The sequence below is a fragment of the Anomaloglossus baeobatrachus genome, chromosome 4 (assembly GCF_048569485.1).
Source record: "Anomaloglossus baeobatrachus isolate aAnoBae1 chromosome 4, aAnoBae1.hap1, whole genome shotgun sequence".
NCBI classification, from domain to species: domain Eukaryota; kingdom Metazoa; phylum Chordata; class Amphibia; order Anura; family Aromobatidae; genus Anomaloglossus; species Anomaloglossus baeobatrachus.
This window is the reverse complement of record NC_134356.1, coordinates 371461229-371483037: the sequence shown is the minus strand read 5'-3', so window position 1 is coordinate 371483037 and position 21809 is coordinate 371461229. Positions and strand designations below refer to the sequence as shown.

The 21809-nt window shown below is 46.9% G+C and overlaps 1 protein-coding gene across 5 annotated transcripts in view; it reads left to right on the top strand.

Moving 5' to 3' along the window:
* Positions 1–16059: 16059 nt before the first annotated feature.
* KMT2E (lysine methyltransferase 2E (inactive)) overlaps positions 16060–21809 on the top strand; it is a 209506-nt gene continuing 203756 nt past the window's right edge. For all 5 annotated transcript variants that reach the window (XM_075345177.1, XM_075345175.1, XM_075345176.1 and 2 more), the window contains exon 1: positions 16060–16407. The gene's annotated coding sequence lies outside the window, so the exon portion shown is untranslated. The remainder of the gene's footprint in view (positions 16408–21809) is intronic.

Sequence of the window (21809 nt, the reverse complement as noted above, 5' to 3'; positions counted from 1 at the left end):
GAACAAGTTGGAGTAAAAGCCGCGACCATGTTCCTGGGGGGGAACAGGGATCACAACTCCTTCTGTCTTCAGAGCGTCCACCGCCTGAAAAAGTGCATCGGCCCACGCGGGGGGCGGAGAGGTTCTGAAGAAACGAGTCGGGGGACGAGAGCTGAACTCTATCTTGTAACCGTGAGACAGAATGTCTCTCACCCATCGGTCTTGAACATGTGGCCACCAGGCGTCGCAAAAGCGGGAGAGCCTGCGGTTCGGGGATGCCGAGAGTCATGAAGAGGCCGCCTTGGAGGCATTGCCTCCGGCGGGTTTTTGGGGGCGTGGCTTAGCCCTCCACGCATAGGAGTTCCTCTGGCCTTTCTCCGGCCTGTTGGACGAAGAGGATTGGGGCTTGGCGGAGGGACGAAAGGACCGAAACCTCGATTGTATTTTCCGTTGCTGAGGTCTCTTCGGTTTGGACTGGGGTAAGGAGGAGTCCTTTCCCTTGGATTCCTTAATAATCTCATCCAATCGTTCGCCAAACAATCGGTCGCCAGAAAACAGCAAACCGGTTAAGAACCTCTTGGAAGCAGAGTCTGCCTTCCATTCGCGCAGCCACATGGCCCTGCGGACTGCCACAGAATTAGCGGATGCCACCGCTGTACGGCTAGCAGAGTCTAGAACTGCGTTCATGGCGTAGGAAGAAAAAGCTGACGCCTGAGAAGTCAAAGACGCAACCTGCGGAGCAGAATTACGTGTGACAGCATTAATCTCAGCCAGACAAGCTGAGATAGCTTGGAGTGCCCACACGGCTGCAAAAGCCGGGCCAAAAGACGCGCCCGTGGCTTCATAGATGGATTTCACCAGGAGCTCTATCTGCCTGTCAGTGGCATCTTTTAGCGATGAGCCATCTGCCAACGATACCACAGATCTAGCCGCCAATCTAGAGACTGCAGGATCCACCTTGGGACATTGAGCCCCAACCCTTAACAACGTCAGAGGGGAAGGGGTAACGTGTGTCAGTAAGGCGCTTAGTAAAGCACTTGTCCGGAACCGCTCTGGGCTTCTGGACAGCATCTCTGAAGTTAGAGTGATCGAAAAACGCACTCCGTGTACGTTTAGGGAACCGAAACTGGTGTTTCTCCTGCTGAGAAGTCGACTCCTCTACAGGTGGCGGCGGGGGAGATATATCTAACACCTGGTTGATGGACGAGATAAGGACATTTACTATGGCGTCCCCTTCAGGTGTATCAAGATTGAGAGCAACGTCAGGGTCAGAGCCCTGAGCTGCGACGTCTGCCTCGTCCTCCAGAGAGTCCTCAAGCTGGGAACCCGAGCAGCGTGAAGAAGTCGCAGAAGATTCCCAGCGAGCCCGCTTAGCCGGTCTGGGACTGTGGTCCGGGCAGGAGTCCTCCACGTGAGACCTAGGGCCCCCCCTGGGAGCGCGCTGCGGCGCGGACAGAGAGGGGCCTGGAGGGGACGATCCAACAGTGCCCGGGGCCTGTGTAAGGACCGGTCTGGACTGCAAAGCTTCAAGCAGCTTGGCAGACCATTTGTCCATAGACTGAGCCATGGATTGTGAAAGTGACTCAGAGATTTTCTCAGCAAAAACGGCAAACTCTGTCCCTGCCGCCTGGACAGGGGGAGCAGGGGGGTCTACCTGAGCCGAGGGGCCCACTAGTGACCGAGGCTCCGGCTGAGCAAGCAAAACAGGGGTCGAGCATTGCTCACAGTGAGGGTAGGTGGAACCCGCAGGTAACATAGCCGCACAAGAGGTACAGGTCGCAAAATAACCCTGTGCCTTGGCACCCTAGCTCCTTGTGGACGACATGCTGTTGTCTCCTAGGAGAGTGATCACTGAGGGTATATGGGAAAAGGTATATAGCCCGACCGAACAGAAATAATTATATTTATATATTATCTATTCCGGCACCCTAGGGGGACCAGCACCGGGTGACCGGTGTGGCTTACCGACCGCTAAAAAGCGGAGCGTGTGTCCTCCAGATTCCCTGCCTTAGGTCTCCCAGAGTTGCAGAGCTCTTTCCTGGAAATCCTCCACCGGCAGAATGTCAAAAAAATGGCTGCCGGAGCTCTCTGGGGAGGAGGGAGCCGTGGGCGGCGCTAGAAAAGTGCAGGAATCTGGGGTCCCCACAGTGATCAGTGAGGGGGGAGGAAACATACAGGATGCTCCGGCCCTCACATCCGACGTCAGGTCGGCAGTCCCGCCCTTACCCCTGACAGACAGGCCCGGGGGCGGGAGTTTTGCTACTAGGCCGCAATGAAGCCGGGGACTAAATTTAAGACCGCGGCCGACAAGCAGGCACGGTCGGCGCGGAAGTCCGCCGGTCTTCACAAATCAGCAGCTGCTGCAGCGTCCGGGATGAAGGCGCTCCATGCACAGCCCCCATGGGGACACAGAGTACCTTAGAGATGCAGGGCCCGGTCCCTGAGGATAAATAGACTCCTGTCCGGCAGATTCCCACAGGGGCTGCGGAGGGAGCACGGTCCCAGTAACTGGATGACCGGTCAGGATCCCACTTCTCCCAGAGCCGCTAAGGGATGGTGAAGGAAAAACGGCATGAGGCTCCGGCCTTTGTACCCGCAATGGGTACCTCAACCTTAACCGCACCGCCAACGTAGTGGGGTGAGAAGGGAACATGCCGGGGGCCCCGTGGGGGCCCACTTTTCTTCCAACCGATATAACTAAAATGAGAATGCATGAGTGGATGTGTGCCTCCTTCCACACAAAGCATAAAACAGAGGAGCCCGTGATGCACGGGAGGGTGTATAGGCAGAGGGGAGGGGTTACACTTTTTAAAGTGTAATACTTTGTGTGGCCTCCGGAGGCAGAAGCTATACACCCAATTGTCTGGGTCTCCCAATGGAGCGACAAAGAAAACGCACCTGCGTCGAAAAAACGCATCAAAAAACGCATGCGTTTTTGCTGCGATTTGGTGCGTTTTTGGCTGAGTATTTGATCTCTGCGTTTTTCCAATGCATTGCATGGGGGAAAACGCAGAAAAACGCAGGAAAGAACTGACATATCCATTTTTTTTTTTTTTTTTACTCAAAAACGCAGGTAAAAAAAACAGATGTGTGCGGACAGCAAAAATGAAAACTCAGACTTTGCTGGGGAAGCAAAGTCCTGCAGTTTTGTGGCCAAAATCGCACCCGAAAAACGCGCAAAAACGCCGCGAAAAACGCACTGTGCGCACATAGCCATTGCGTGCAATGGGATGTTGAAAGACGCAATGAGAAACGCAAACAGCTGCGTTTTGGTGCGTTTCTAAGACCAAAAACGCAGCTATAAACGCAGGAGGTGGGTAGTAAAGTGACATGTACAGGAAGAGGATTCCTTCTGTCAGTAAACACAGAAGCATGAATCCTCCCGGTACCGTCACCGCCACGTCCACCTCCAGTCCTGTGCATGTATGCTGCCGTGCAGCGCCATGTCTGGGCGGGAGGTGGAAGCGGCTGCGAAAACAAAAGTGAACAGTAGAAAAAAAAAAAAAAAAAAAAAAAAAAAAAAAAAAAAAGATACTCACCTGCTTGCAGCCTCCCGGTGCCATGTACGCTCCCATCTCCTCTCACGGTATCGCCGCTCCGGCTGTGTGCAGACGGCTGGGACACCTCCAATAGATGCAGGACCTGGCGATGGATCACCTGATGCAGTCACCTGACGCATCAGGTGATCGTAAGTATCGCGGTGACGCGGGCGCGTCAGGAGACTTCATCCCTGATTACCGGCAGCTGCTGCAGCGATCGGACAGGATCAGACTCCCGCCCCATTGCTCCAGGAGCTGCCGGTAATCAGCACATAAGTGTTTTTTTTTTTTTTTGTTTTTTTTTTACACCGATGCATCTGCTGATTGTATAAACGGCTTTTATACAATCAGCTGATGTGTGATGTGCTTCAGCCCCTAGAACCTGACACATCATCTGATCGCTTTGCCTTCCAGCAAACCGATCAGATGATATTGGATCCGGATTGGACGGCGCGGGACCCTTGACCCAGGATTACTGCGGAGGGGGGTTCTTTATTTCAATAAAGATGGAGTCACTAATTGTGTTGTGTTTTATTTCTAATAAAAATATTTTTCTGTGGGGTTTTTTTATATCTTTACTAGAAATTCATGGTGGCCATGTCCAATATTGGCGTGACACCATGAATTTCGGGCTTAGGGCCAGCTATACAGCTAGCCCTAACCCCATTATTACCCAGCGAGCTACCCGGCATCAGGGCAGCTGGAAGAGTTGGATACAGCGCCAGAAGATGGCGCTTCTATGAAAGCGCCATTTTCTGGGGTGGCTGCGGGACTGCAATTCACAGCGGGGGTGCCCAGAAAGCTTGGGCACTCTGCACTGCGGATTCCAATCCCCAGCTGCCTAGTTGTACCCGGCTAAACTCAAAAATTGGGCGAAGCTCACGTCATTTTTTTTTTTAAATTATTTCATGAAATAATTAAAAAAAAAAAAAAAAAGGGCTTCCCTATATTTTTGGTTCCCAGCCGGGTACAAATAGGCAGCTGGGGGTTGGGGACAGCCCGTACCTGCCTGCTGTACCCGGCTAGCATACAAAAAATATGGCGAAGCCCACGTAATTTTTTTTGTTGAGGGGTGGGGGGGGGGGGCAAAGAAATCCTGCATACAGTCCTGGAAGGAGGATGCTGAGCCTTGTAGTTCGACAGCTGCTGTCTGCTCTCCTGCATACTCTATTGGATGGAGGATGCTGAGCCTTGTAGGTCTGCTCCCCCTGACTCTCCCTCAAGCATACAGTCCTGGATGGAGCATGCTGAGCCTTGTTCTGCAGCTGCTGTCTGCTCTCCTGCATACACTATTGGATGGAGTATGCTGAGCCTTGTAGTTCTGCAGCTGTCTGCTCTTCTGCATACACTAGTGGAGAATGAAGAACATTGAAGAAGGAAACGACAGACTTTTTTGTTCACTGATAAACGCATAAAGACGCAGTGAGCAAAAACGCAGCAAAAAAAAAAAAAAGCACCAAATCGCGGCAAAACGCGTGCGTTTTTTGCCGCGGGTGCGTTTTTGTGCGGTTTTTGCCGCAAAAACGCACAAAAACGCAGCGTCAAAAAAAACGCAAGTGTGTGAATCTAGCCTAACCGTCCCAGGCTATAGTAGCATAGATAAAGGGATGTTTAGAAAAAGTATTTAAGATCCTTTATGATATGCTAAAATAGGACAGACTAGTCGCAAGGGTGTTATTTCCCTTGGCTAGTCAGCACCCTTAGCATGTTAGCACGCCCCTGTGGCTGTGTTAACATGCTAATGAACGTGCAGCGTCAGAGGCATGGTCACTCACCTCTCTGCTGTGACCGCTGGTTTTCAGCTCAGTGCACATAGATTAGAAGTCCCCGGACCTCCGGTCATGCATGCACACTACGCCAGTCTGAAGCGGAGACACGTACGGCCGGCTTCATAGTGCACATGACCACAAGTCTGGGGACTTCTGATCCTTGCGCACTGAGCCAAAAACCTGCATCGACAGCAGAGAGGTGACAGAAACCATGCCTGATGCTGTGCATTCATTAACACACCAACAGGGGCGTGCTTACATGCTAAGAGTGCTGATTAGCCAAGGGAAATAACGCCCCTGCGACTAGTCCCTGCGCTCATCAGTATATCAAAGATCTTTAGAAATACTTTTTCTAAAGCTCTCGATGCTACTTATAGGCTGGGACTGCTAGACAGGGATAAGGAATATGCACACAGAACTGCTCTTGACAGATTCCCTTTATGAAATTCTCAAGTTTATTCTTAGACAACCAGTGGCTCAGTGGTTAGCACTACAGTCTTGCAGCGCTGGGGTCCAAGGTTCAAATCCCACCAAGGACAACATCTGCAAGGAGTTTGTATGTTCTCCCCGTGTTTGCGTTGGTTTCCTCCCACACTCCAAAGACATACAGTTAGGGACTCTAGATTGTGAGCCCCCAATGGGGACAGTGTTGCCAATGTATGTAAAAGAGCTGTGGAATTAACAGCGCTATATAAATGAATAAATATTATATAATTATTAAAATTTAGATTCTCCATAGGAGAGAATCTGTGGCTGCAGACAGGATGAGTATGCATTTATTTTACTCACATATAGCATCACTAATCGTACAGCTCTTTATAGATCACTATCCTCTTTGGATCCTCTTTTTCTCTATCTAAATTCCCCCATAAGTATGCCTTTTGGAGTGTGGGAGAACAGACCCTTTGCAGATGTTGACCTTGGTGGGTTTTAACCGCAAAGCTGCAAATTAATTTTTGCATCAGTGAGTTAAAAAAAAAAAAAACAAAAACAGGATTGATACTCGTGGATAGTGTTAATGGATCTTAATCCTCCACAACTCATCTTGCAGTAAGAGCAAAATCTCACGCTTTGCACTAACCCAGTGCACAACTGTAGTGCTGCTACCATAAAGTAAAACAGCCGGCAGCGCTACGAGACCTCACTCGTTCACAGAGCGTGTCTGCGGAGGGTTGAGGGATCATGCTCTGCATGCATTTCACTACAAAGTCAGGAACATTTCTAAGCACTTCTGCAAATTGGTGATTTTTCTACATATCTGTCTGGGGCTGCCCACTCATATGACCAGCCCCAGAGTGACAATAAATTTCATGTATGAGCAGTACCTACCGTATTTTCTGGTTTGTAAGACGCACTTTTTTCCCCCAAAAACTGGGAAGAAAATGGGGCTACGTTTTACAAACCGCATATGGCTAACCCGGGCAGCAGTGGTGGTCATTGATACAGAGGACGCCATTGATCTGCCGGCGGGCTCAGGGGCGGTGTGTCGCAGCTCAAGAGGGTCAGTGTGCGGCAGCGGAGGGTCAGATATTGCGGGCTCTTGGGTTGTCGCAGTGGCAGGCGCCATTGATCTGAGGGTTGCTTTGAATCGCCAGCGGTTGACAAGAAAATGGCTGCAGCCATTTTCTTGAAGTCCATCGTGTCAAACACCAGCGATTCAATTGAGCCCGCAGTATGCCGGAAAATCAATGACGCTCAGCGTTGCAACACCCGATGAGCCTGCAGTATTGCTGAGCCTCCTGAGCTGCACAACCCCCTCCCTCCAGGCTGCAGCATTGCCTACCCCGCCTCCTGTGACCTTCCTGAGCCACTACACCAGCACCGCCGCTCTCCCCTTGTAAGCCGATATAAAAAAGGCACTGGATTATAAGAAGGACCCCAATTTTAACAATAAAAAATGTTTTTCTTACTTCAAATTTGGTGTGGGCCTTCAAAAACGAAAAATACGGTGCATCCCAAAAATAAAAATCATATCCCTCTAATAATTCACATAATTTTTTGGAAAATGGTACATAAAAGGTAACAGCAAACCGTGCATTATATGAAGCTTAACATTTCCTTCCTTCAAGAACCAGCCACGGGTTTCTAAACTTCAACATAATGGCCTCTCTTTTATGCCTATGAGGCTGTCAATTGCAGGCTGACTCACGAATGTGTGAATGCGTTTACTAGGTCATCTTACCAGGATTGTTTAAGGAAATCATTAACCATGTCATTATACATAACAAGTGAGAACTATGGAAGAACACCGTAAATGTTTAACATTTTTGGGCCTCCCAAAAAAAAACCAAAAAAAACCATTTTCTGCTATGAATTGGAAAATATAGAACACTTATAATAAACAAAAATGCTCAATATCTTTTATGCAATTCCTTTGTTGTAGAATGGGGTAGATATCTACATTGTGATGGGTATATTAACTGCAATAGTCTTGCAGAGAAGATTTGTAAATTTTAAGTGCACGATAAAAATGAGAAATCTAGTTTGAAATGTTGCTAAAACATTAGCAATTACATGCCCAAAAAGATAGTGCTCAACTAGTCCTTTGCCCAACAGCCAATGCCCCTGATCTTTTTCCCCTCCACCCCCAACACACCGAAGACAGTTAAAAGGAAACAGACAGCTGATAATGCCTGCGGATCGGGCAGCATGCATCAGAAACCAACTGATTTCAGCCATGCACATTTGCCTCTAAAACGCTGCAACGTTTGAGAGAAAAGCAGTTTAAAAGCCACCAGGTAACTAGACACATGGGAGACCAGTCAAAAAGATAGGTCCCAGCAGCTTGTCCGCGCTTCCGCCCCTGGAGTGATAGGTCTCTCCCGATACACACACGCAGACCTGTCAGACATTGGCAACGAGTGGGAAGAAGCTGCCAGGGAACCACCTGTACTGTCATCCATAAGGGCTTTTCAAGGGAACCGTTCACCAAGTTTTTCCCCTATAAGCTGCAACCAGGACCAGTAAGCCCTTGTATACAGTATTCTAGAATACTGTATACAAGTGCCCAGGCTGATCTGTAAAAGTAAAAAAACCCCATCCTTTTATTATCCCCCCCCTGCAGGGCGGTCAGGACCCATAGCCGTTGCTGGTCTTAGTCCGGCGCCTCCTCTCACTTTCCTCACTGTCCTCCTTCCCAGCTCTGTGTGGATGATGTAAAGTACTGTAATGCACATGTGCAGGGAAAGGTCAAAAGAGCACCCGTGAGAAGGATGGCGATGGAAGGAAGATGGAGTCTCCGCACTGAGACCAGACACACCCATCGGACTAGACCGCCCCACAGGTGAGAATAAAAAAGGTCACACAGACTTCTCACAGTAGCCGACGGGATGGTGTAGGAACAATGCATGGATCCTGTGGCCAGTATCCACATAGAAGCACAGGGAAAGATTTGAATCCTGCACTGCTAAAATTAAACGTCTTGCTTTATTCTAAATTGTTCAAGTTCATTAAAAACCTATACTTGTTTGAAACGCGTCAATTGACCACGTTTTTATCTGGAGATGCCTTAATCTTTTTTCACTTATGTTTTTAACGATTTAGAATAAAAGCAAAAAGTTTATTTTAGCAGTGCTGAATTCAAATCCTCATTTTCCTATTATACAGAGTGGTCTAGGCACTTATATAGTGCACTCTAGAAAATGGCATAGCCACTAAAGTTTACATCGCTAGGAACCACTAAGAACTGGGCTTTCCCAATCCCACATTCCAACTGATGTCACAGGCAAAGTGAACACATGTGCAGTCTCTCTAGTCACTTGTGGATCGTGCCAAGGCCACTTGGGTGGGGATGTACACTGTAGAACAGAATGCAGGGAGGGGCACCTCTTTAGGAAGTGGAAGACACACTGTAGTATATTAGAGTGGCCAGGAGGCAAGTCAAACAGGCTGTGTATGAGGAGAGAATCCACAACAGACGCTAAATAGGGAAAGAAAAAGAACCACAAAACAATTTACCCTCTGCATTGTGTGTCAGCAAAAGAGAAAACCAAACAGGTACAACACAAAACCGATACACGAGAGCTAGTGAAGGCAGCAGCATTCCCAAAACTCACATGAAGCATGTATAAAGCTGGGGGTACAAGGTGACAAATCCACAGGAGAAAGCCATCGCAAGCTAGGTGCAAATTGCATATCCGAGCAGTATAGGCATGCAACAACTGAATTGGGAGGGAAGCTGACAGCTACAAAGCAAACACTAACAAAAGGTCATGCAAAATATAAGTTTTACATTGAGTTTCTAAGGCCGGTTTCACACATCCGGCTTTTTGCCGGATGCGGCGCTCTCCCGTACAGTTAATACAGTACAATGACAGCGCTGTAACTTCCGGGTCACATGCGCCGGTCACATGACAGCATGTGACCGGCGCTTGTTGCGCTGTCACTGTACTGTATTAACTGTACGGGAGAGCGCCGCATCCGGCAAAACGCCGGATGTGTGAAACCGGCCTAACCAAGCACAGAAAATATTAAGACCTGCTGCATCAGTCACTCATTCAAAGACATAATGATGCTCAGCAAGTGCTGCAACAATTCTAACAAATCACTGGGCGAAATAGTCCTCTGAATTCAACATATACCAAAAAAAACCAAAAAAAAAAACAAAAAACATTTTATAAACTCTTGACTATGTATGCATTTTAATCACAAGCTAGAATAGTGGCTTTAAAAAGACTTTGTATTGTACCCTATTGCTAAATCACAAATTGACCCAATGGGTCCTTCATCCTTCTGGGAGTATTTCTAGAGCAGCATTTACTCCAACATTGCACAACACAACATTTTTTGTGTGAAATTAAATAGAATTATCCACAGCAGTACAAGGGGGGGGGGGGAATGTTGGTAATCAAGGGGGGGGGGGGGGGGGGGAGAGATTGATGGAAAACAAGATTGCACCATTTTAGTGAACCCCGCTGAAGTTCAATTTACGCACCATTTTACTGAAGATCCCTTTAGATCAATCTGCGCAAGCACGATTCGCAGCAAGGATGGCGCAAACTTTAAAAATGGTGACAGATACATATAACGGAGGAAGGCGGAGTGGCCAGGGGAGGAGACGAAGATCCTACCTATACTCCCACCCCAATGAATGGAAAGCTTATTACAGCCAAACTTCAGAGGCGGATTAAAGAACAACCAGGATGCGGATTTCTTCAGTAAGGGTATCCATTTATTCTTTATAACATTGCCAATATGGCCCTGCCTTTACTTTTACATATATAATGGTGATGACAGGTTCTTATTTAAGCTGCGATACACATCTATCATCTATTGACAGATGTGGTCAAGGCAAATCGACAAGTATGTGGGTACATCTCAGATACCCTATATATCACAAGAAGAAATATGGGCCGTGGGAGTCAAAGTTACATGTATTTTTTTTACTCCACTAAACAACTAAATTACCAAGTTTAGTTTTAAGATAAATATTCTGCTTTAATGTATAACACATTTTTACAGGAATTTAGAAGTGTTAAAGGGAATCTGTCACCAGGTTTTTGCTACTTCATCTGAGAGCAGCATAATGAGGAGACAGAGACCCTGATTCCAGTGATGTGTCACTTACTGAGCTGTGGTGCTGTCATTTTGATAAAATCAGTTTTCTCTGCTGCAGATCTAGCAGTTATACAGAGCTCATGAATATGCTGGACTACCTGACAGCACGCCAAGTAGTCCTCTAATGTTAATCTACTGCTGATTAAACAGTGATTTTTTTTTTCAAAAACTACACTAAAGCAGTCCAGTAAGTGAAACACTGCTGGAATCAGGATCTCTGTCCCTTACATTATGCTGCTCTCAGATTAGGTGGTAAAAACCTGGAGACAGATTCCCTTTAAGATGTATTTTTTGTTCTTCATTCAGAACCTGGAAAAATAGTACACTCAATTCTGACTTACTAACTACACAGTTCTGAAAGAAAGAAATTAGAGCACCACACCAACTTTTGTAGTCTTAATTTCACTACTGGAGTGGCGCTTTAAATTTAAAAGGGAACCTGTTACCAGATTTGGGGCCTATAAGCTGCGGCCACCAGCAGTGGGCTCTTATATACAGCATTCTAACATGCTGTATATAAGAGCCCAGGCCGCTGTGTAGAACTTAATCACTATCATACTCAGCTAGGGGGTCAGTGCGATGCAAACTGGTTAGACGGGTGGGGCCGTTCTCCGGGACCAGAACCTCCTCTTTTGGGCATCTTCGTCCTCCTTCTGAAGCCAGCGTGCATGACTCATCCTACGTCACGAACACAGGCCGACATTGAAGCCCCGCCTACCTCAATACCGGCCTATGTGCATGACGTAGGATGCGTCATGCACCAAGGCTTCAGAAGGAGGACGAATATGGCCGAAAGAGGAGGCACAGGTCCCGGAGAACAGCGCCACCCATCTGACCAATTTGCACCACACTGACCCCCTAGGTGAGTATTATAAAGTGTTTTTTATGTTCTACACAGCGGCCTGAGCTCTTATATACAGCATGTTAGAATGCTGTATATAAGAGCACACTGATGGTAGCCGCAGCTTATAGGGTACAAATCTGGTGACAGGTGCCCTTTAAGTCCCTTGCCCCAGGTCTTATACTCACCCTCCAGCACCTTTTTCTCGGCGTCGCTTCAGTCTCGCGGCACCATCGTGTGACTAAGTTCTGGCTGGTCAGAAGTAAGAACTTGCATCACAAGCGCACAATATAATTCAGAGCCAGAATGAGGATCATTGTATTGTGGCCTCTGGCACATGCCATGAAACACTGGAGTGTCTGGCAGTTCACAGAGGAGAAAACAGACTGGGCGACACTGATAAAACATGTTACCGAAGGGTCAGAAGACTAGAAGCAGGGGACTTCGATTTAAAGCACCACTCCAGAGTGGAAAGACACTAAATAAAAACCCGGAGTGGTGCTTTAAAAATTCACACAGTGAATTTTCAAGTCCACTACCATGCACACTTAGTCAACTAAATAAGCAGGTTTATAAAGGTATTTGTGTTTGTTTTTTTTGAGGTTTCTCCATATCCAAGGTATATTTTGCCCAGAATTTTTTTTTTAGTAACCTGACAGAATGTCTTAGGTCTTTAACCAACCAGTTATCCACAATTTATAAGAGATGTTCTATAGTCTGGTAATATTGTATAACACAGTAACGGTACTGTGAAAACCATGCATGTTATATACCGATGAGTCATGCCTGCCATACCGCCTCCAAGTTTGATTGACAACCTACAGGTGGGTTACAACATGCCAAGGAACTGTACCTCCAAAAGCACTGGGGCACCAGTGCAGAGACGAAAGGTGTACTAGTCATACCAGGATAGTGACACACTAAATCCTTATGTAGAAAAGACATTTATTCTTGTATGTGCAAAATTTCCAGTAGTAAAGTGCAAGACAACATTCTTATATTTACCAAGTACTCAATGAAATCCTGACATTAGTGAGTTGTCCATAGGCATCAGGAGCATAAATGTAATGTTCACCGCTGGCCCCAGCCCCGTTCTAGTTGGCTGTCCCCTTTCTCATTTGTGAGAAAAGGTAGTTCTCCACACCTGATTCATGTGGACAATCCGCTAAAGTGGGATGCCCTTTAAAGGGAATCTGTCACCATGTTTTTGCTACCTAATCCGAGAGCAGCATAATATAGGGGCAGAGATCCTGATTCCAGCAATGTGTCACTTACTGGGCTGCCTAGTGTAGTTTTGATTATCTACTGCTGATTAGTCAGTGATTTTATCATTAGAGGACTACTTGGCATGCTACCAGGTAGTCAAGCATATTCATGAGCGCTGTATATTGATTTTATCAAAAATGACAGCCAACAGCCCAGTAAGTGACACATCGCTGGAACCAGCGTCTGTCTCTACATTACCCTGCTCTCGGGCTAGCATAAAACCTGTTGACAGATGCCCTTTAATATTTTATGAGTATGCTTGATTATTTATTAAAGGGGTAGTTCACTACTTCGCTTTACTAGCCACATCGAACGTTCAGAAACAAGGCTTCTCTCAAATACCTTGTGTTGGCAATTGTGCCTCTGAGCGTAGTTAGGCTCTGTGCCCACGTGTGCGTATTGCATGCAGTTACGCTGCGTTCTGCAGCGCAGCGTAACTGCATGCATCACCTGCACAATCAAAATTGTGCATTATCCATGCCCAAGTGGCGTTTTAGAACGCAGCGATTTGAATGCTGCCAAAATGCTGCGTTCTAAAAAGCAACATGTCACTTCTTTCGTGCGCTTTGCCTGCTGTCTCCATTGTCTATAGGGAGAGAGGCAGCATCCAAAGCGCACAAATTCTGCAGTCACCAGTTTCAGAACGGAGATTTTCAGCTGCGCTCTGAAGCGGACATGCAGTGACAAAACGATGCGGCGCAGAGCGCACACACGTGGGCACATAGCCTTATTACGGTCCGCTCATGCCCCGGGCTGCGTGACCTCTAAAATCCAATGATGTCCAGTTAACGTGACATCACCGGATTTCAGAGGTCACGTGATGGGGATGAGCAGACCACAATCACGCTGCTCAGATGCACTATTGCCAACACAAGATGTTGTTTCTGAATGTTCTTTGTGGCTAGTAAAGCTAAGTAGTTAACCACGCCTTTAAGTCTTGCACTGTACTGCTGGAATATTTGCACAAGCAAAATTAGTTTTATTTTAACTAAACATCTGCACTAAAGTAGGTTTGTAGCCATGTACACCACCTGCGGCAAGTCAATCAAGCCTGGAAGACCAATGTCACTGCCATGATTCAACACTGGTCATCCGAATATAGTGCGGACTGTTAGTGTGTCAACCAAGATATAGAACATCAACCTGTCCAGAACAAGTTATAGCTTACGTGAGAAATAATCCCCCTCCAACAGATTCCCAATCTGACCATTATGGAGATGTGGGGAACCATACTGGGCAGCACTGATGCGGAGATCAAGGCTAAAGCCACTCTGGTTCAGGGATCCGTGGACTCAACAGACTATTGGGGTCAGACAGGCACAATGTCAGCTAAGGCAGGACAAAATCACCATGAACGTCTTAGTTCGAAAGAAAAAAAGATAACTGCCTACAATAGCATGCCCAATTAAAAAAAAGAAATATATGGAACATTATTAAAAAAAGAAAAAAAACAAACACAAAACCTTACATTTCTGTTAAGAAAAAAAGCGCAGGCACATAGTGGGATTAAGGTACAGAGCAGATAATACAAGGTAAAGCCATCTAACCAGGCTGGAGTATGCACTCATGAACTTGCACTTGGTGCACAAAAGACAAGTAAAATGGTGAACTGTTGTCCAGACTGAATCACCCCAAGCAGAAACCCTACTCCGCCTTCCCTCCCCCACATCCGTCTCTAACCACTTGACTCGCGGCCAAGCTCTATTACCAGGCAACGAGATCACGTGATCTGCATCAGACGTGCAGCCAAAAGCAGATTTCCTAGGCCGCCATCTTGTTGTGACGCATTCACAAATTAGCAGTCCCCGTACAGGCGGCTCTATGGAGAGAAGACCTCGGGCGCGGGAATATTACTATCTGTAGGAAAGAAAACACGGGTCAGTGTGTGGCGAGAAGCAGCAGCCAGCAATGCGGCACCAGGCTCCCTCAGGCTCCGTGCTGCGCGGTCACATAATGGCGCCGAGCTCTCCCTCTGCACCCGCGTCTCCCAGCAGCTCTGCACCCGCCCACCTGCTGCAGCATGATGTCACAAGCAGCCAATGGCGCGGGGGCCTCAGAGCGCCTCTCAAGCGCCCATTGGCTGCCTGCTGTCGGCCCTGCCCCCCAACAAACAGTAAAGACAGTATACTTACACGGCGCCATTATGAAGCTACACTGACGAGAAAAAAAAAACAACATGAAAATACAGGAGGGCACGGTTCTACAAGGAGCACAGTTTAATAACCATTCAACGCATACAATACTTGGCACGGCCAATGTCCAGTCACAAGCTGTTTCTTTGTCATTCCGTATAGGCTGAGGCGGCGGACCGGAGTAGATAACCGCCGAGCAGCGCGGACACCGCAGCCCGTGTCACTCCTCCATCCCGCTCTCCATAGAAGCGGTGCGGCAGGCAGGCAGCTTTTATCAAGCACTTGGAGTTTGCGCAGTATCGTAAGCAGCCCCTGCTCCTGCAGCAGGAGACCCCGACAGCGTCTATCCCCTCAGCCCAGAAAACCATGGTGATAAGCTCGCGGAGGGCCCGCCTCCCCCAGTTAGGAGACCGTTCCCACAGACATTCCTGCTGTGCCTCACACCCACCTTCTGCGGAGCTCACCAGAGCCACGAAGCACTGCGCAGACGAGCGAGCACAGCCGTGAGCTAGAGGTCATAGCCGGGTCCTCCTGCTACAGGGGCCACACAGTAAAATGTCACCAATAAAGCCCTGATGTGTAAACTACACGTAATGCACTAATGGCTCATCTCCACACGACAACATGGCGCGCAGCTGCAGAACGCTAGACATACGCCTGAATATGGCTCTAACCATGTCTACACCTTTCTCCCACTCCACAACTCCGCCCTCTTTGCAGGGCCATTTTTGTTTTACATTTACAACTGCACGGCCCCGCCATTACATAAGAGGGCACGGCCGGCTGGCTTTCCCGTGTGTGGAGGGCGTGTCACGCTGGTCGGGCAAGTTAGTGCCCACAAGCAAAATGGTGTCGGCTGTGGTGCCCGTGTCGCCATTTTGCTTGTGGGCACGGCTGCAGCTAGGCCCTTTCCACACCCGCAACAGTCTGTCCGTGGCAGCAGGGTTAGGAAACCCCGTGCGAGTATCCGACGCCATTTTCCAGAGAGAGGCAGTGACATAGAGCCAGCGTAGGCTGAGACACGGGAGGAGCGGGGTTTGTACACATTGGGGCTGCAGTCAGCTTGGGCACTGCGAACACCTCCATAGCTTTCCTGTCAGTGTTTGCAGTCCGCTTTGTCGCTGTCGCTTCCAGTCCACCCGGTCCATCTGAATAACGGTTCCCGGGCTGCTTCTGACGTCGCTTTTCCTGTCAGCCCACAAGCTGCTGGGAGTGAGCTCCTGTGCTAGCAGCCTCCACATTCACGGTAGCGGCCATTACCGTCACCCCTCACGGGTGCGTATTTCCGTTTTCGGGGTCCTGTTCCTGGCTTTGGCACGTTGGAGGTGAGTTCTTGTGGCGACTTGTGGTGTTTTCTTTCCCCCGTGTGTTTGTGGTGGGTGTGAATATGTGCCAAGTGTGTCCCAGCCTGAAGAGAAGGGTCAGGATGGAGAATATGGCGGGTTTATGGTCCACATAGCTGACTTTGGCAGTGATGGAGGGGGGTGGGCAGCTCCATTGCATTTACCTCTTGCTCCATGTTAACCCTGCACTTGTCTCTCTTTTTTTTGCACGTTTTATCGCTATCTTTCAGGCCTCTCACTTTACCTTGTTGTTTTCTTCTACTTCTGCAAAAAACAAGGTTTGACGGAAAGTGGTAATTGTATTGCAGCTTCATAAATGGTTAATGTGGTAGAATAATGGATGCTTTCTTTCCCATGTAGTAGTATAGGGTTCATGTAATGCAGCCTGTATAGGCTTCTCCTATCTCCTGGGCTAGGAGGTGATGTCCAGTCCCCTATAGAAGCAATAGATCTGCAGCAAGGAGGCGTTTAGTGATCCTGGGGTGAATATGGCAGACATTCTAGGCAGATTCTGTGCTGGACGCGAAAGGAAAACATGGCTGTGATGCCCAGGAGGGCTGCTTGGTGTGTACATCCTCTCACACCCTCTGCAAAGCTGTAGGTCTTTCCAGGGCTTTCTGCTCACAGGCTGCAGACATGATGGGGGAGGAACAAGCGATCCTGTGTGTATGTGGAAGCCAGGCCAGCTCAGACACAACACACCACACAAAGGAAGGGAACACCATGCTTCCCTTCACCCTGCAAGGGGCTCCAGACACAGGCTGCCTGCATATGTCCCCATCTGATGTATGGGCGCCCCTCCTCTGTCATGTGGATACATTATTCTTGCATGGAAGCGTTGTTTATTAACAGAACTCGCTCACCCCTTCCTCTTCTATGTAATACTGACTCCTGGTAGGATAGAAATGAGGAGTGATTGGACATACTTGGTGAATACCACCATTTGTTGTTGGCATCTCCCTCTTTTGTCCTTTTGGAGAGGCTAAAAATGGCGCCCCCCCTGCTGATGTTGTAATCTAATCATTTTGGGGTCTCCACACCCCATGCAGCACATATGTCTGAACCTTATACATGCAGAGGAAGGGGGTTTCGGTATATAATGCCTTTATTGCCGCAGTTCTGACATGGTGTCCTTGCTTGCTATAAAATAATGCACTGTGTGGATTGTGATATTCTGGAGAAGTGATCTCTGAACACATTTTACCTATAATTGACCTTTCTGGTTGCAGATCAACCGCGTTAACCCTAGAACTGGCAGCTTCAACTTGATATTGAAGGCTGTAAAGCTTAGCAGGATTTCTGTAGGTGCCTCTGCTATGAGGCAAGGGGGCGGTGATGAGGGAGTGCATACAGCATACTCCTGTGTATATTGTCTTCCTGCTCCAGATTAACCCATTGTCATCCCCATGACATTATATCTTACTGTTCACATCAAATCTATTTAGGATTGTTTACATTATTCACTTCCTGATAGGTGTGAAGCTTTTTAAGATTATAAATTATCTGAATAAGCCTCTTTTTCACTGACTTTTTTTCATAATGGCAACCTTGACTTGATTAACTTGATTACCTAGACAAAACTGAATTTTTTGATACCAGTTTGAAGTACATTTAACTTCAGTTTGATTTTGAGATGTTGACTTTTTTATTTTCGTCTGTGACTTTTGCCTTTGACATCAGTTTTTAGGTGATCCTACAATCCTGTTTCTTAACCAAGGTTTTCATTATTTGAGGTCCAGGTTTGCAGTGTGGCTTACTTTTTTTTTTTTTTTAAACACCTTGATAAATCCCTGGAGTAAATCATTATATCTTTACATTTTGTTGGTTGTAGGTTATGAAGATCATATTGTTTGAAACAGGGCCTTCCTTTTGGTTAAAGGGAACCTGTCAGGTGTAATATGCACCCAGAACCACGAGCAGTTCTGAGTGCATATTGCTAATCGTCGCCTAACTGTCCCTGTATCTGGTAGCATAGATAAAGGTATCTTTAGATAAAGTATTTCTAAAGATCCTTTATAATAGGCTGAGGCCAGTGACTAGTCGCAAGGGCGTTACTTCCCTTGGCTAGCCGGCCCCCTTAGCATGTAAGCACGCCCCTGTTGGCGTGCAAACATGCTGATGAATGTGCAGCCGACGCTGCATGGTCGATCTCGCCGCTCTCTGCTGTCACTGCACCAGACGCTGGATTTCGGCTTAGCGCACATGATCAGAAGTCCCAGACTTCCAGTCATACGCACTATGCAGTCGGTTGTACGTGTCCCGGCTTCAAACTGGTGTAGTGCGCATGACTGGAAGTCTGGGGACATTCTGATCATGCGCACTGAGCCGAAATCCAGCTTTGGCAGCAGAGGTGAGAGTGACTATGCCTCTGACGCTGTGCGTTCATTAGCGTGTTAGCACACCCACAGGGGCGTGCTAACATGCTAAGTGGACTGACTAGCCAAGGGAACTAACACCTTTGTGACTAGTCCCTGGCCTCATTAGCATATTAAGAAAAGAAAAGATCTTTAGAAATACTTTTTCTAAAGATCTTTATCTATGCTACTATATACAGGGATGGTTATGCAGGGACTAGCAATATGCACCTAGAACTGCTCGTGGTTCTGAATGCATATTGCACCTGACAGGTTCCCTTTAATTTGTGGGTGAATGCAGAAAAATAGGTTCAATTCCACCAATAGCACTCCCACAGGGTAAATGAAGCACTACAGTTTCCAGTGAAAATAAACTGGTGTCCTTGTAATGTGCTGACGAGTTGGGTCCTCTAGAGGCTCTTTAAATGGAGTTTGTCACCAGGTTTTTGTCACTAAATCTGAGAGCAGCGCAGTGGACAGACCAGTGATGTCACTGGGCTGCTTGCATTAGTTTTTGTTAATGCCACTGTATCAGCAGTAGATTATCACTTGAAGACTAGTAAACCTGCTGCCATGTAGTCCTCCATATTCACAAGCTTTGTATAACTTCACCAACGCCACTGACAGCTTTTTGTGTAAAGGAAAAAAATCTGCCAATAAGTGATGTGGGTAGGGTTATAAAAAGCTCAGCATTCATAGAACTGTTAGATCTGCAGCAGATACAGTGATTTTATAAAAACTGCATCAAGCAGCCCAGTAAGTGACACATTGCTGGAATCAGGGTCGCTGTTCTTACATCATTTTGCTCTCAGGGTAGTGAAAAATTGGTGACACACTTGCAGCTGGTGTCATGCTATGGCATGAAATGGAAAATCTTCTCATAGTGTTCCCAGGGAGGTTCTTTTAAAGGGATTTTCTGGTTTTGAAAATGCATTATAAGTGCACAGCATTTTTTGTAACTGTTTTAGTACAACACAAACAAGCTGACTTCAGACAGCTTTATTTAATGGATTATATACAGACCTCAATGCCAATCTCTACTGCCCCATTTTACAGCCTCAGATTTATCCATGAGGCTCTAAGTTAGAATCTAGAGACCCTCTGTCAGTTGGGCAATTGCGGTCCATGATCCAAGCCCTAGGTGTGCCCGACCAGCCATCAAATGTGTGTGTGTATATGAGGGGGAAAAAAGCTTTAGGACTTCAGTTTTAATACCAGATCTTTTTTTTTTCTTTTTCTTTGAGTAGCTAGATTCTGCTAGTGACCACAGGTATAGGCTTTATTACCTTCCTCTAATTCATAACAAATGGATGCCAAAATATTCTGTTCACGTTGACATTTTGGCCTTTATCAGTTGCCCAGTGGACACTAGTGGTATCTGTTAGACTGCCCCATTAGAAGTAAATGGGATCCATGAGGCTCTGTGAACAGAACCGTTGTTTTAATTGTAAAAATAACAATAAATGTAGTGCTTGTAATTTCTTCCAAAAACAATGTAATCTATGATGAGATGTGAGCATGGTCCTAGAAGTGCATCCCGTTTACCCACTCACTTCATTGTGTGCTTGTGTATAAATAAAATGACAGGGAAACTAATCACAATGAACAAAATTATAAACACAACACTTTTGTTTTTGCTCACATTTTCCATGAGTTGAAATCTAAGATCTAAGACTTTCTAAGCACACACGAGGCCTTTTTCTCTCAATATAGTTCACAAATTTGTCTAAATTTGTATTAGTGAACACTTCTTTGCTGAGATTATCCATCCCCCTCACAGGTGTGGCATAAGAACAAAATGCTGATTAGACAGTATGATTATTGCACAGGTGTGCCTTAGGCTGGCCACAATGAAAGCCACTCTATAATGTGCAGTTTCCCAGTAATGGTTAGGGTCTTTGGGTATATGCCGATCCAGAGTATCCCAAACATGCTCAATGGGTGACATGTCCGGTGAGTAAGCTGGCCATGCAAGAACTGGGATGTTTTCAGCTTCCAGGAATTGTGTACAGATCCCTGCAACATGGGGCTTTACATTATCATTCTGCAACATAAAGTGGTGGATGAATGGCACAACAATAGGCCTCGGATCTCGTCACAATATCTTTGTGCATTTAAAATGGCATCAATAAAATGCACCTGTGTTCATTTTCCATAACATACACCTGCCCATACTATGACCCCACAGTCACCATGCGCCACTCGATTCATAATGTTGATATCAGCAAACTGCTCTCACACATGACACCAATCTAGCAGTCTGCTATCTGCCCTGTACAGTGAAAACTGGGTTTCACCCATGAAGCGAACACCTCTCCAACGTGCCAGATGCCATCAAATGTGAGCATTTGCCCAATTAAGTTGGTTACAACGACAAACTGTAGTCAGGTGCAGACTCCGATAAGAATGACAAGCATCTTAAGGCCCCTTTCATACATCAGTTTTTTGCCATCAGTCACAATCCGTTGGCTCGATCGCGTCGAATGGCGTCGCAGATTGTATAAGAACTGATGCGACGGATCTGTTTTTACACCGCATCTGAGCATGCTCAGTTAAAAAAAAATCTGTCACCGGATTCCGTCATCTGACGGATTACAACGGATCCTGTGCCCATAGGCTTCCATTCTACCAAACAACGGACAACAACATATCTGTCGCAGTCCGTTTTTTCGACAGACAAAAAACATTACTTTGTCCGTTGTGTCCGTCCAACGAACAATTTTCGACGGATCCGTCGAACGACAGATGAAATGTGAGGCCATCCGTCGCTCAGGCTACTTTCACACTTGTGTTGGACGGCTTCCGTAGCATTGCGTTGTGACGGATGTAACTGATGCGTTGCATATAGTGGCACAACGGATGCTACGGATCGTACAAAACAACGGAAGCTTTTTTTTTTTATTTATTTTATTTTATTTAATTTTTTTTTTCTTCTTTACAGTTTTACCGGCAACAGACTATTGTGAACGATCAGCTGATCACTCTCAATAGCTGGCAGCCGGGCGCTCAGCTGAGCGCTCTCACATGCCG